Raw genomic sequence first — 13632 nt, 5'->3', positions numbered from 1 at the left:
GAAAGCAAAGACCCCTGAGGCAGGCAAGAGCCAAAACACTGTCAGTGTCGGGTCATTCACCGTGTTCATTTTTTATGCAATAAAGTACATTTTTTAACCCAGGTCTGGAGGCAGTTTCACCTTTGTGGGTGTCATTGTTTTTGGTTGTATTGATGGACTCCCTTTCTCTGTTTTCTGCCTGCACTCAACTGGGCCTGCATAAAAGAGCTGTGCCCACCACTCAGCACTTGTGCACAAGTGTTAGGTATGTTCCTCCCCCTTTTACTGCTGATCCTCAATATAGACAGTGTGCATATAATTTGCATAAGTTGTGCATCACCCAGTAAAATAAAATTGCTCTGTAACTTGGTGTTTTGCACCAGTTTACCCAAGCTCTGTGCATCAGCCCCTAAGAAAGGTATACAATAATATTTATTTATATACCATCTGTTTCCATATGGCCATACATAAATAAAAACTAAACAACTTGCATCATCATGACGATACCTTCATCCAGATAATCCATACAACTTGGCTAAAATGGGTATATTCTTTACAAAAAAGCAGATACAAAAAGCTGCGTTTTCAACAGTTTCTTAAATTTTCCTCTATCCACACACAATCACAGCTGGCCCAATAAAGCATTCCACAATTTAACACCTATGTTAGAGAAATCAGTTGCTCTAGTGTCAGCTTATCATGCATTGGATATCATGTCAAGTAACTTCATATATTACTGAATGATATAATGTTTGATGAACAAAAGAACATATCTTATGTTGAACTCTATATGTTACCAGTAACCAATGCAATCTCTGCAACACAGGTATTATATGTTCATTCCCAGTAGTGCTGCAGCATTTTGAACCAACTGCAATGCCCAAAATCTTGTCTTGGTTATTACAAGATATGTCATTGCAATAGTCCAATATTGACAAAATCATCCCCTGCATCACAGTTCAAAAATTGTATGGGGTAAGCATTTGTTTTAAACAATGTTAAGAGGTGGAGCTGATCAAAACAAGTTTAAATAGTTTTAACAATGTGACATTTCACTGTTAGACCAGAATCTAGCCTAACTCTCAAAATAATCATTTCATTCTTCACTGGCAAGTTAGCCCTTACAACAGTTATACATTTTGGCCACAACTCTTCTTCACTCCTTACCAGAAATATCACTTGTTTTCCTACATTAAAATAAACCGTGAGCGTCCTCCAATCTACAACTTTTCTCATACAATTTTCCAGTCAGGCATTCAAATCCAACCCCAATATATTAACTGAGAAAAACGAACAAGATATCATCAGTTTATTGTCTATAAAATACATTCAATGATTCAAACACCACTCCTAAAGACGCCATGTAGATGTTAAATAAAAGCGCTGATAGCACTGATCCATGGGAACACCTCTCCCAACCGGGACCTCAGTAGAAGTCTCAACTCCATTACAGTATACACCTGAAATGTCCTGCCAAAAAAAATGTAGGAAACAACTCGCCTCCCATTCTCAATTTTTCTAACTTTACCAACCACCTTAGGTCCACAGAATCAAATGCTCCAACCAGACACATCCAAAGATATCATAAAATAAGCTAAATTTTGATACACATTGGCAATGTCAGCATTTGGAACCTAGACAATACCAGCTGGACTTTACAGACTATGGCCCAGAAATATAAAAAAAGAGACAAGTTAATTTAATCATACATTTTTAAAGAATATAACTAATGGGCAGACTGGATGGACCATTCAGGTCTTCATCTGCCGTCATTTACTATGTTACCCATCTTCAGAACATCCAGTACAGAGACCAATAACAACTCCACACTACTGTGCCTGCCAGAATCCAAACTGAAATCGATTCAAACAGTCCACTTGATCAATAAACCCCGACACTGACAACTGTGACAGCACAATTTATTGTATTGTCCTGATTGCTGAATAAAATCTCCAGCATTTTTTTTAATGAAGAAAAATACCCCAAGTATGAGCACATAGAAGGCATATTTCAGCTCCATTCATTCCAGTTTCCCTGCTAATAGTAAAACACCATTGTCTTCACTTTCTAAACCCTCAGAAGCCATTCAAATTGATGGATCTTACATGTTATTTTGCTGAAATTTAGTAGCAGTGTATCTTACAGAACCAATGTCTCTTAATAAACTCTACAGAAAAAAAGATCTCTTTAACATGGAGTTTGACAAATACACCAATGAGATGCTCTCACACCAGTGAAATATGTCTAAAAATGGAGAAAAATACATGCAAAAAATTAAGAAGTAAAATCTCTCTTGGTTTCTAAGACATTTTGGCTGGTATATAAATTTTCTGACCATTTTCAAACCGCTGTAAGCAGGCTACAATTTTTAAAAAATGCATGAAAGCTAATAGGAACATACAACATGACAGGCTGTATAGGTCTTCAGCTGCTATCTAATCTACCCATTCAGACCACACCTAAAACACATATTCAATAAAAGTAAGAACCATCCTCGTCTTTTCATCCAGATCTTTCCTCTTTCTTTCTACTTTTTCCTTCCTGTTCTGTTCCCTCCCCATCTGACATTCCTTTCCTTCTCTCTCCTTTTCTAACTTTCCACCCCTTGTTTCTAGTTGAGATTAGGAACAACATCTAGGCAAGGGAGATAGTGCCTCAGAAAAAAAAAATCAACTGTTAAGATGCAAAGTATTACTTCACAACCCAGTGTTCTGCCTTGTGTAAGCTAGAAAAACTTTCTTCAGTTAATTTTTTTTTATTTTCTTCTCTTTTATATACAAAATCCCTTTCATTCTCATTCTCCCCCGATCTTGTACAATATCGTTCAGATGTCCTCATAGGAATCCATCAGAAATGGAAAATAAAGTAACAGAACACATCAAGAAAATTATAATCTAATCTTTGTCTTAAACTTTTGAGCATTAGTGACTTAAAAAATAAAAGCAGATTTAGGAATTCTATTTTTCCCCTAGGGAATTCAGTGCTTGTGAACAATATCAGATTGATAATACTGACAAATAAAATCTCTCTTTCAGGCATGGCTATATCATGATATATTTTTTATGAGACGTGGTTTACTATTACCTGGTTTGTTTTAAATGACAGGTATAAATCAAACATAAAAAGAAAAAAATACAATAAAGGCAGTGTTCTCCCCAGAAATTTTTTCCAGCCGGGTGGCATGAAAAAGTAGCCGGGTGGGGCGGGATGTGGAAATTTGGTTGTGGGGAAAATTAACCCCCTCTTTTACTAAGGTGCGCTAGCATTTTTAGCACACGCAAACCCCTGCGCTATGTGGGAAAACTAGTGCCAACTCAATGCTGGCGTTAGCATCTAGCGCGCATGGCAATTCCTCCGCGCGCTAAGCGCACACTAAAACCACTATCGGAACTTAGTAAAAGGAGCCCTAAATGTATACTATTTTTATTAGTTAATTATTATTATTATTTTCCAATGCTCAATATGACTTCCTTTTTTAAGGTTTGACACTTGTACCAGAATATTTTTACTAAATTTAAGAAGTATTTGCCTCTTTCAAATGGTATAGAGGTCTAAAAAAGGGAAAGGCATTAATGAAGTCATTAGCTTCAATCTAGCCATTTATTTCTGCATGAATTTAAACAACTAAAAAAAAAGATAAATATAGCTCATCCAGTCATACAAGAAATGACTGTACAGCAGGGGTGCCCACACTTTTTGGGCTTGCGAGCTACTTTTAAAATGACCAAGTCAAAATGATCTACCAACAATAAAATTTTAAAAAAAAACCACAAAGCACACTGTACGCAGAGAAAATGTTAATTATCATTTATATTCCGCGGGTTTTCAAAGAGGTCAAGGCAGACGATTCTATGCAATGTCACCTCAGGAACAACTATACAAAAATAGACAAATATACCCCCTCCCTTTTTACTAAATTGTAATACTGGTTTTTAGAGCAGGGAGATGCACTGAATGCCCTGCGCTGCTCTCGATGCTCATAGGCTCCCTGCGCTAAAAACCGCTATTGCGGTTTAGTAAAAGGGGCCATAGTGCAAAATATAGACAGCAGATATAAATTCTTAAAACAGACATATTTTGATCACTAAACTGAAAATAAAATCATTTTTCCTACCTTTTTGTATGGTGATTTCATGAGTCTCTGTTTGCACTTCCTTCTTCTGACTATAAATCCAATATTTTTTTCTTTCTGCCCCTCCCCTTTTCTTTCTGTCTCTCTTTCTTTCTCTCACCCACTGCCCCCCCCAAGCCATCGCGCCAATTTCTCCACTTCCCCGATTCTTTCCCTACCCCCTAAGCCACCATGCCGATTTCTCCCTGCTTCCACGAGCCAGACCAGGAATGTATAAGCGCTGGATTCACAAGACTTCACCTCTGATGTCAATTCTTACGTCGGAGAGGAAGAGCCAGGCAGCAATTGGCTGGCCCAGAACTTCCTCTCTGACGTCAGAATTGACGTCAGAGGTGAAGTCTTCTGAGTCCGGCGCTTGTACGCGCCTGGCCTGGCTCAGGGAGGCAGGAAGAAAAAGATTGCCAAGGCAACGCGATCGACTCACAATGCCTTTGTGATCTACTGGTCGATCGCGCTTGACCATTTGGGCACCCCTGCTGTTATGGTATGGTATCCTGTCCTGACCTGAGGAAAGGGGTTTAGTCCCCAAAAAACTGCCTTATTTCCATTTCCCATTTATAAACTTTAATCAATAGATACAATACTACTTGATTCTACGTAAAGCAACAAAAAAAATTTTTTCTACCTTTTGTCGTTTCTGCTTTAATCATCTTGTCTTCACGAAGACAACCGAAGCCTGGAACAAACATAAAGATGAACAGAAGAAATGTCACAAGGCGGTGAGGGATGCAAAACAGGACTATGAGGAAAAAATAGCCCGGGAGGCCAAAAACTTCAAGCCCTTCTTTAGATACGTGAAAGGGAAAAAACCTGCAAAAGAGGCAGTGGGACCCTTGGACGACATGGGAAGAAAAGGGTACATCAAGGAAGATAAACAAATCGCAGACAAACTAAATTCCTTCTTTGCGTCTGTCTTTACGAAGGAGGACACCTCAACAATACCTGAAGTGGAGAAACTGTTTACAGGAGAAATAAAGGACAGCCTCACCACAGTTGAAGTGAACTTAGATCAGATATACTACCAGATCGACAAACTTAAAAGTGACAAATCCCCTGGACCGGATGAAATTCACCCGAGAGTCTTGAAGGAATTGAAGGTCGAAATCGGAGAGTTACTGCAAAAACTTGCAAACCTGTCAATCAGAACTGGTCAGATACCAGACGACTGGAGGAAAGCGAACGTCACGCCAATTTTCAAAAAAGGATCGAGAGGAGAACCGGGCAACTATAGACCTGTGAGTCTTACATCTGTCCCCGGCAAGATGATTGAATCACTGATCAAGGATAGCATAGTTCAGCACTTGGACACACATGACTTGATGAAACCCAGTCAACATGGATTCAGGAAAGGGAAATCGTGTTTGACGAATTTACTCCAATTCTTTGAGACCGTGAACGAGCAAATTGATAGTGGAAAGCCGGTGGACATAATATACTTGGACTTCCAGAAAGCATTTGACAAAGTTCCACACAAAAGACTTCTTAGGAAACTACAAAGCCATGGCATAGAGGGAGATATACAAAGATGGATAGGCAAATGGCTGGAAAACAGGAAGCAGAGAGTGGGCATAAATGGGAAGTTCTCCGACTGGGAGAAAGTGACTAGTGGTGTACCCCAAGGCTCGGTACTTGGGCCGATCCTTTTTAATATTTATATCAATGACCTGGAAAACGGAACATCCAGTGAGATCATCAAGTTTGCAGACGACACAAAACTCTGCCGGGCAATCAGATCGCAGGAGGACAGTGAGGAACTCCAGAGCGACTTGTGTCGGTTAGAAAAATGGGCGGAGAAATGGCAGATGAAGTTCAACGTGGAGAAATGCAAGGTAATGCATTTAGGCAGTAAAAATAAGGAATACGAGTACAGAATGTCAGGTGCAACTCTGGGAAAAAGTGAACAAGAAAGGGATCTGGGTGTACTGATAGATAGGACCCTGAAGCCGTCGGCACAATGCGCGGCAGCGGCAAATAAGGCAAATAGAATGTTGGGCATGATAAAGAAAGGAATCTCGAGTAGATCGGAGAAAGTTATAATGCCGCTTTATAGGGCAATGGTCAGACCCCACTTGGAATACTGCGTCCAACATTGGTCTCCCTACTTAAAGAAGGATATAAAACTGCTGGAGAGGGTGCAGAGACGAGCAACTAAACTAGTGAAGGGTATGGAGAAACTGGAATATGAGGATCGACTTAAAACACTGGGATTGTTCTCCCTTGAGAAAAGGAGACTGCGTGGGGATATGATCGAAACCTTCAAAATACTGAAAGGAATCGACAAAATAGAGCAGAAAAAACTATTTACATTGTCCAATTTGACACGGACAAGAGGACATGAAATGAAGCTAAGGGGGGGCAAGTTCAGGACTAATATCAGGAAGTTCTGCTTCACACAGAGAGTGGTTGACATCTGGAATACTCTCCCAGGGGAGATTATTGCGGAATCGACAGTCCTAGGCTTCAAAAGCAAACTAGATGCATATCTCCTTGAGAGAGGCATATAAAGATATGGTTGGCTATAAAATAAGCCAGGTGTATACCTAGCAGGGCCTCCGCGTGTGCGGATCGCCGGACTTGATGGACCGAAGGTCTGATCCGGAGATGGCGCTTCTTATGTTCTTATGTTCTCTTCTTTCTAGCCAGCATCTGTCCGCTCTGTCTTCCATGCAGTATCAGCCCCTTCCATCCACTGTCCGCCCTCTCCCCGTTCCATATGGCATCTTCCCTCTTTTTATGCTCCTTCAATAAACTGTCTATCCTGTGCCCCTTCTCTTCTCCTTTGTACATGATTGATATCAGCTCTGCCACCTCTCCATTTTTCTCTCTCTGTCAACACCCCGTCCCCTATGCTCTGGGAACTCTCTCTTCTCCTTTCTTTCCTTCGCACCCCACAGTCTGGTATCTTCCCTTCTCTGATTCTCTGGCATCTCACTTCTTTCCATTTCTTCCATCTCTCCCTCTCCCTACATGCTCCGACATCTTCTTCTTCCTTTCCCCCTTCCTTTTCCCTTGGTTTGGCATACTTTCCTCCTTCCCTCCAATCCCTGGCATCTCGTTTCATTCCCTCCCTCATCTTCTTTCTCCCTCCAGTTGGGTGCAGCAAGTCTCTCCCCCTCTGCTCCCTTTCCTCTTTCTGTCACCCAAGGCCTGGCATCATGAACTTCTTCAGGCAGCAGCATTCACAATTCGCTGCTGTTGCCAGCTTCAGGCCTTCTTCTCTGTCAGGTCCTGCCTTCATAGAAACAGAAGTAGGCAGGACCCGGCAGAGAGGAAGGCCTGAAGCTGGCAACAGCAGTGAATTGTAAATGCTGTTGCTAGCCAAAGAAGTTCATGATGCCAGGCTGAGTACCCGGGGCAGACTGCTACTCTCCGCCCCACGACCTTCCTATCTCTTCCTCCCTCCCATCACGAGACTCTAAACAGCACTGCTCTACTCTAAGCAGGCTGCTTCAGGGCTTTCTCCTGCCGTGATTCCCTCTGGCACGTCACTGATGAGGGAAGGAGGGAGAGATAGGAGGGTCAGATCGGGTTGGGGGGGCCCGGGATGATGAGGCTGCTGCTGCTGCTGCCAGCTAATCCAGCAAGGGTGAGGTCCCAAAGCACAGCACTGGCGGGACCCCCCTGGCCATTTCAGGCCCTAGGCCTGTGCCTACTGGGCTTATTCTTTAATCCGGCCCTGCTTCCCCTCCCCCCTTATGCCCTGACATCTCTCTCTTCCATTCAATGGTATGGTATCTCCTTTCCCTCCCTCCCATGGTCTTTGCATCTCTTTCCTCCTTTTCCTGATCTTCCTTCTCCCTCCTTCCCTCTCTCTCCCCAATTGGGTGCAGCAGCATTTCTCTTCCCCTCCCCCCATTAGGTACAGCAGTATCATCAGCATTTCTCTTTCCTCCCCCCAATTTGGTACAGCAGAAGCACCAGCATTTCTCTTCCCCCCCCTCTAATTGGGTACAGCAGCATTTCTCCTCCCATTCACCACCCCCCCCATCTCACACACCCGGCAGATTCGCTACAGACAAAGGCAAGTTGCAAGTTTCCCTTCATCGCTGACCTATCTCCAAAGGTCAGCGACAGAGGGAAGCTTACAACTTGCTGCTCTTGCTTACTTCGGGCCTTTCTCGTTGCCGGGTCCTGCCTTCGCGGAAACAGAAAGTAGGCAGGACCCGGCAGCGAGAAAGACCTGAAGTAAGCAAGAGCAAGTAAGCTTCCCTCCGTGGCAGGCCTATCTCCCGCATGCTCCGGTGCTCTAATGGTCCGTGCCGGCTTCTCTTCTCTACCCCCCCCCAACGTAACTTCCGGTTTCGGAGGGAAGCCGGGTTCGAGTCGCTTGCTGGGTTTTGTTTATTTTAAAGTCCGGCAGGAGTCTTTCGGCGGCTCTTCAGGCTGCGCGTTAAGCAGTGGTGGCAGCAGGATTCGGCAGATGACAGCCGGGCGGTAATCTAAATTTGCTGGGCGGAGCGCCCGGCTGAAAAGCGCTGGGGAGAACACTGAATAAAGGTAATGTAGGCCTCCTCATGCAGCGCTACTAATATGCCTCAACCATGTTCTACAAAGATTATTACAGAAAGGTTAGATGTCAATTTTAAGTAACCACATATTCATATATTTTTAAACATTGTCCTTGTAAAAGGTTTTTGGCAGCATACCACATTTACATGTTGGAATTAATATTTAAAAATACTGTAGTAATATTGCAAATGACAGCAGATAAAGACCCACAAGGTCCAATCTGTTGGCCCAGCAAGGCTGCCAGAGCCATACAAAATATTGCAAACTGATAACATTTTACTCTTTATCAATTTTAAGATGGCTTCACCCCCATCATGTTACACTAACAACATATAACATGAATATGATAATAAAATACACATACTCGTTTTTTATCTGTCCTTTCTATTTTCAGCTCACAGACTACAGAAGTCTGCCCTGCATGTCCTTACTCCCCAACTGCAGAAGTTGCTGTGGAAGCCCAACTAGATCTATGATCTGTGTCCTGATTATGGAAAGACAGAACAACATTTATTTGTGCTCTAATGTTAATGATGAGTTATGATTAATGAAATTTTGTGATGTTGCTTTACCTTGTTTTATGTTGTTGTAGTTTATTTTGTTGGGCTTGGGGAAAAATGAAGGCAGACAAAGACCATATGGCCTATCTACTATCCCATCCTCTCCCTTAGAGATCCAATGTTCTTATTCTAAAGCTTTCTTGCATCAGATACATTTTTTCATCAGGTATTAAGTTACATGCCAACACAATAAACCTAGGTTGGGAACAGTGAGTTTAGAGTCTCTCACAGTTCTCTCTCTATAGAAACATACCTGTCTCTTTCATGCACAGCTCTTGTTCTATAAACTATCCAGATTTTCCTTTTGTGGAATTTAAGTCTGCTTTTTAAGAAAAAACTAAGACACGACAGTGCATCCCCCTGGCCCACCTGATACCCCATAACACTCCCAAATAATGACAGCTGGGCAGCCTTGTGCAGGAACTGCTCTCTGGTTCTGAACAGCAATATTGTGCCCTGATCAGGATCAGATCTATCATTGAGCAAATTACAATTTTCACACATGGCCCTGTCTTCATTCCTCATTTCCAACCGCATTTGCATATAGTCCAGGGGCTCCTCTAGTCCTAATCTATGAAACACGGTATGGATTTATAGAGAAGTACCATAACTGTCAGCGATTGTGAAGCTGCAGTCATGAGCCACAGGATCAATCACAACATTATTTAAACCCTTGTAAAGCTCTTGGCACATGCCAAAAAAACCTTAAAAGCTAATTTCATAAGTTACAACACGGAAGAAACAGGGAATAACTAACAAAAATCATTCCTGCGACGCAACTGTGCTCCTCCAAGCAGCGAGAGAGAGAGAGAGGCGTCTACAACATAAACCTTAAGACATGATGGCATAAAATAAACAGAACAACGTTAGATAACATTCCGACCGCTTCACTGGAGGATACAACGTTTTGTTTCTCGCTACCCGAGGCACTTTTTCATAGATCAAGCAAAATTAAAAAAAACATAAATCTTAAGCAACTTTCTGGCAAAAAAAAAAAAAAAGCATGCAATCACATTGCTTGAGGGGCAACAACTTTGACCACCTCTTTGAGGAAGAGAGCCGCAGTTCACTTCACTGCGGCCCAACTAGTCAAAAGCATGTCTTAAGACTAATATTTGATAGGTTGGGGGGGGGGCTATAGTTTTCTTCTCTTTTACGGTTCCCCCCCCCCTTTCTCCTGCGGTACCAGGCTGCAGTTACTCAGGCCCAGGCCTTTCCGGAGCAGCGGTTTCTCCCGACAGGGTCCAAGCCAGCAGCAGACATCAGTGTCCCGGCATCCCAGGGAGATGTCACCCAATTTCTCTCTATCCCCTCTGTCCTCTCACTCTTAAGCTGCTTTTTTCTTCTTTTTTTTTTTGGGGGGGGGGCTAAAGTAATTTGTTTAAAACAGTATCCGAGTTTCTGACAAAATACGTTAAGGCCCAAGTACTGCAACGCTCATTTATTATTTTTTTTAAACGCAAAATAAAACGTGCTGTGCGCACGAGCCTGCTCTCCCCGCCTTCGATTAACTTCCTTTCGGACGACAGAAACCGCGGTTCTTTTCGTACCTCAGAGCGGGTCCGCCGACGGCTGAAGAGATTGGGGGGAGGGCAAAAAAAAAAAAAAAAAAAAAGAGGGCAGCGCGCGCGGGATGAAGACGCCGCCTCCTCCTCGCTTTTGTCCCGTGCAGGCGGCGCAGAAAAGGGAGAGACTGAGACTGAAGAGAAAAAAAAAAAAACCCAAAAGAGAGAGAGAAAATTAAAAAAAAAAAAAAAAAAGTAGCGTCATCAGTCGGCGCCTAGGTGAGTGGCGTCACTGGCTTGCGATGACGGCAACACGTCGTTATTCGTCCCGCGGCAGGCGCCGGCTTGTGACGTCGACTACTCCTAAGCGCGAACGGATGATGCTCTATGCAGTGAGAATGGAGGTGGTTTGTTTCTGCTTCAGATTTTGACTGTGTCTTTCTATTTAGGCTGGCCTTATTTATAATGTATTTGTCACCAAAGGTATCTCTGGCTGGTGGACTGAAGGACCTTCTTTATGTATTTTTTTTGCCAGCATTTATCACTCCCATCAAGCCACCTGCAATTGACCCACAACATCTCTGGTCATGCAGCCTCACACCATTACATTCAGAAGGTGCTTCATGGTGGCAGTAGTACACTCTGGCAAGCAGTCCTCGCCCGGTCACCAACAAACACAGTGGACACCGTCATTGCCAAATATGGAGATGCGGGTCTCATGGCTCCATCAAAGCTCTGTGGTCCAGCTGGCATGCACTTTAGCCCAATTCAAACGTTTATAACGATGAGGAAGAGCTTTGTCCTGGGAATTCTTGCTCACAGGCCTGCTTTCACCAGTGTCCGGCAAACTCCGGCCTGACACCAACACCCCCGTTTCTGCCAGTGACTTATTGATGTTGGCGGAAGTTGATTTCTGACTCTATAGAGCCATTCTCACTATCTTTCTATCAGTCTGAGGTGTAGAAACGTTTTATGACACCTTCCAGCCTTGTTTTTGATGTTTCTAGTCTTGTCAAAGTGCTTGCAGAGTTTCAGTACCCTGGCCAATGACACACCTTGACCAATTTTGGCTGCAGTCTCTCAGTAACTGTAGCCTTCTTTTCTTAAGTTTATGGCTATTGCTCTTTTTTTAGGCAATCAGTCAAGCCTCTAATGCAAAATTTAGCATACAGCTGTAATTTTAGTGTAGTTAGACAATTAATATTCATTTAATTCAATTTAATCACAATTAATGAAAAATAGCAATTTAACTTCCCCTATTACAAAACCATAGCATGCTTTTTAGTGCCAGCTGCAGCAATAACAGCTCCAACGCTCATATAATTCCTATGAGTGTCGGAGCTGTTACCACTGTGGACGGCGCTAAAATCCACGCTACGGTTTTGTAAAAGGGGGTGGGGGCATATTTTGTCATATTGTACAACAGGCCATTAGACAACACCCACAAGCTGTGACAATATCAGAGCATCAAACAAAACACAACCTACTGTACTGTATGTGCTTAAAATTTAAGCAATAACAATAAAGGTATATCCTCACTCAGATAAATAATTCCCACTTATGTCAAAATCTTTGTATTTTTATCCAATACACTGGCTTCGCTAATCTCAAAGCCCCCCCCTCATCAGTAATATTGTGTTATTCCAGTGTTTGTAAGCCAGATGTATTTTGTTTTAGTGTATTAATTATTTCATTATCCCAGGACAAGCAGGCAGCCTGTTCTCACATACGGGTGACATCATCAACGGAGCCCTGATGCGGATGCCTCACAAGCAGACTTGCTTGAAGAAACTAGAAGTTTCGAGTTGACCGCACCGCGCAAGTGCCTTCCCGCCCAGCCTAGGGCGCGTCTCCTCAGTTCTCAGTTTTCCGCGGAGCTGAGAAATCTGTCTTTGACTCTCTGCGTTTAACTAACTAACTTCGTGCCTTCTCTCACCGTGGTTTTGTGTTATTTTCTTCACGAATCGCTGTGTTTCTTTTATTTCTTGTTTTAAAAAAAAAATTTCATCTTCCGTCCGTTTGCCAGGACAGGCCGCTTAGCCACAGCCCGAGGGCTTCGATCTTGCACCGGCTACTTTTCCTTCTATGTCCCGGGCTTCAAGAAGTGTAGCAAGTGTCAGCGTGCGATTTCTCTTATGGACCCACACCATCGCTGCCTCAAGTGCCTTGGGCCGAAACATCACCCGAAGTCGTGCCTGCGGTGTGCTACGCTTTAGCCTCGAGCTTTCAACCGTTGTTGTATTTTGGTAGATAAACTCTTCGAGATGGATTCTTCTTCTGATCCCTCGACTTCAAAGGCGACCTTGGCCTCGACTTCGACTGTGGCACCTTCTGCTTCTACTGCTTCCACCTTGAGCCTCATCAGACCTTTATCGTTTGCAGCAGCTCTCTCTTCGACGACATCTGCTGTATCTTCCCCTGTTTCCTCAGGTCAGATAGCTCAGCAGACAATTCCAGCGGAAGTGATTAAAGTGCCTATGACTTCCAAGTCGAAGCACACTCACACAGCCTCGGTGGAACCTCCAGCAAGAGCAGGTGGTCCGGTTTCAGACGTGGATCCATCCTTGCCGGCTTCTTTCCAGATCATGTTGGAGAAGCAATTTATTCAGTTCCTTACTTCTTCCTCTCATCCAGCCTGGGCATTCAGCAGACAGCCGCGAGGTCGAGCCACTTACCCTGCCTCAGTCTGAGCTTACACACTCTTTGCAGGGAGCAGAGTCTCTGTGAGTGTCTGGTCTGGCATCCAAACACGTAAAGCAAGGAGCAGAATCTTTGCAAGTGCCTCTGCAGGAATCCCCACACTCTATACAAGGAGCAGAGTCTTTGGGAGTGCATCGAGGTTCCTCCACCAAGCCTCTGGAGCTTTGCTCTAAGCCTCCAGTCCTATCCATTCCTTGTTAGCATCGGCTGCTTCTGTCTCCGAGGCGAAGTCTCCTCGATCTTCGAG

General features: G+C 43.5%; 1 protein-coding gene across 5 annotated transcripts in view; it reads right to left on the bottom strand.

Moving 5' to 3' along the window:
• Positions 1-11393, bottom strand: part of AGO2 (argonaute RISC catalytic component 2) — a 312251-nt gene extending 300858 nt beyond the window's left edge. Inside the window, exons 1-2 of one of the 5 annotated variants that reach the window (XM_033934270.1) lie at positions 10731-10747; positions 8985-9104 (exon numbers count right to left, since the gene is read on the bottom strand). The gene's annotated coding sequence lies outside the window, so the exon portion shown is untranslated. Of the gene's footprint in view, positions 1-8984; positions 9180-10222; positions 10569-10730; positions 10783-11292 lie in introns of those variants that run through there. The other 4 variants (XM_033934274.1, XM_033934272.1, XM_033934273.1 and 1 more) reach the window with 4 other exon arrangements.
• Between the last annotated feature and the right edge of the window lie 2239 nt (positions 11394-13632).

Source organism: Geotrypetes seraphini, chromosome 2 (assembly GCF_902459505.1).
Source record: "Geotrypetes seraphini chromosome 2, aGeoSer1.1, whole genome shotgun sequence".
NCBI classification, from domain to species: domain Eukaryota; kingdom Metazoa; phylum Chordata; class Amphibia; order Gymnophiona; family Dermophiidae; genus Geotrypetes; species Geotrypetes seraphini.
This window is presented reverse-complemented; position numbering and strand designations above follow the sequence as displayed.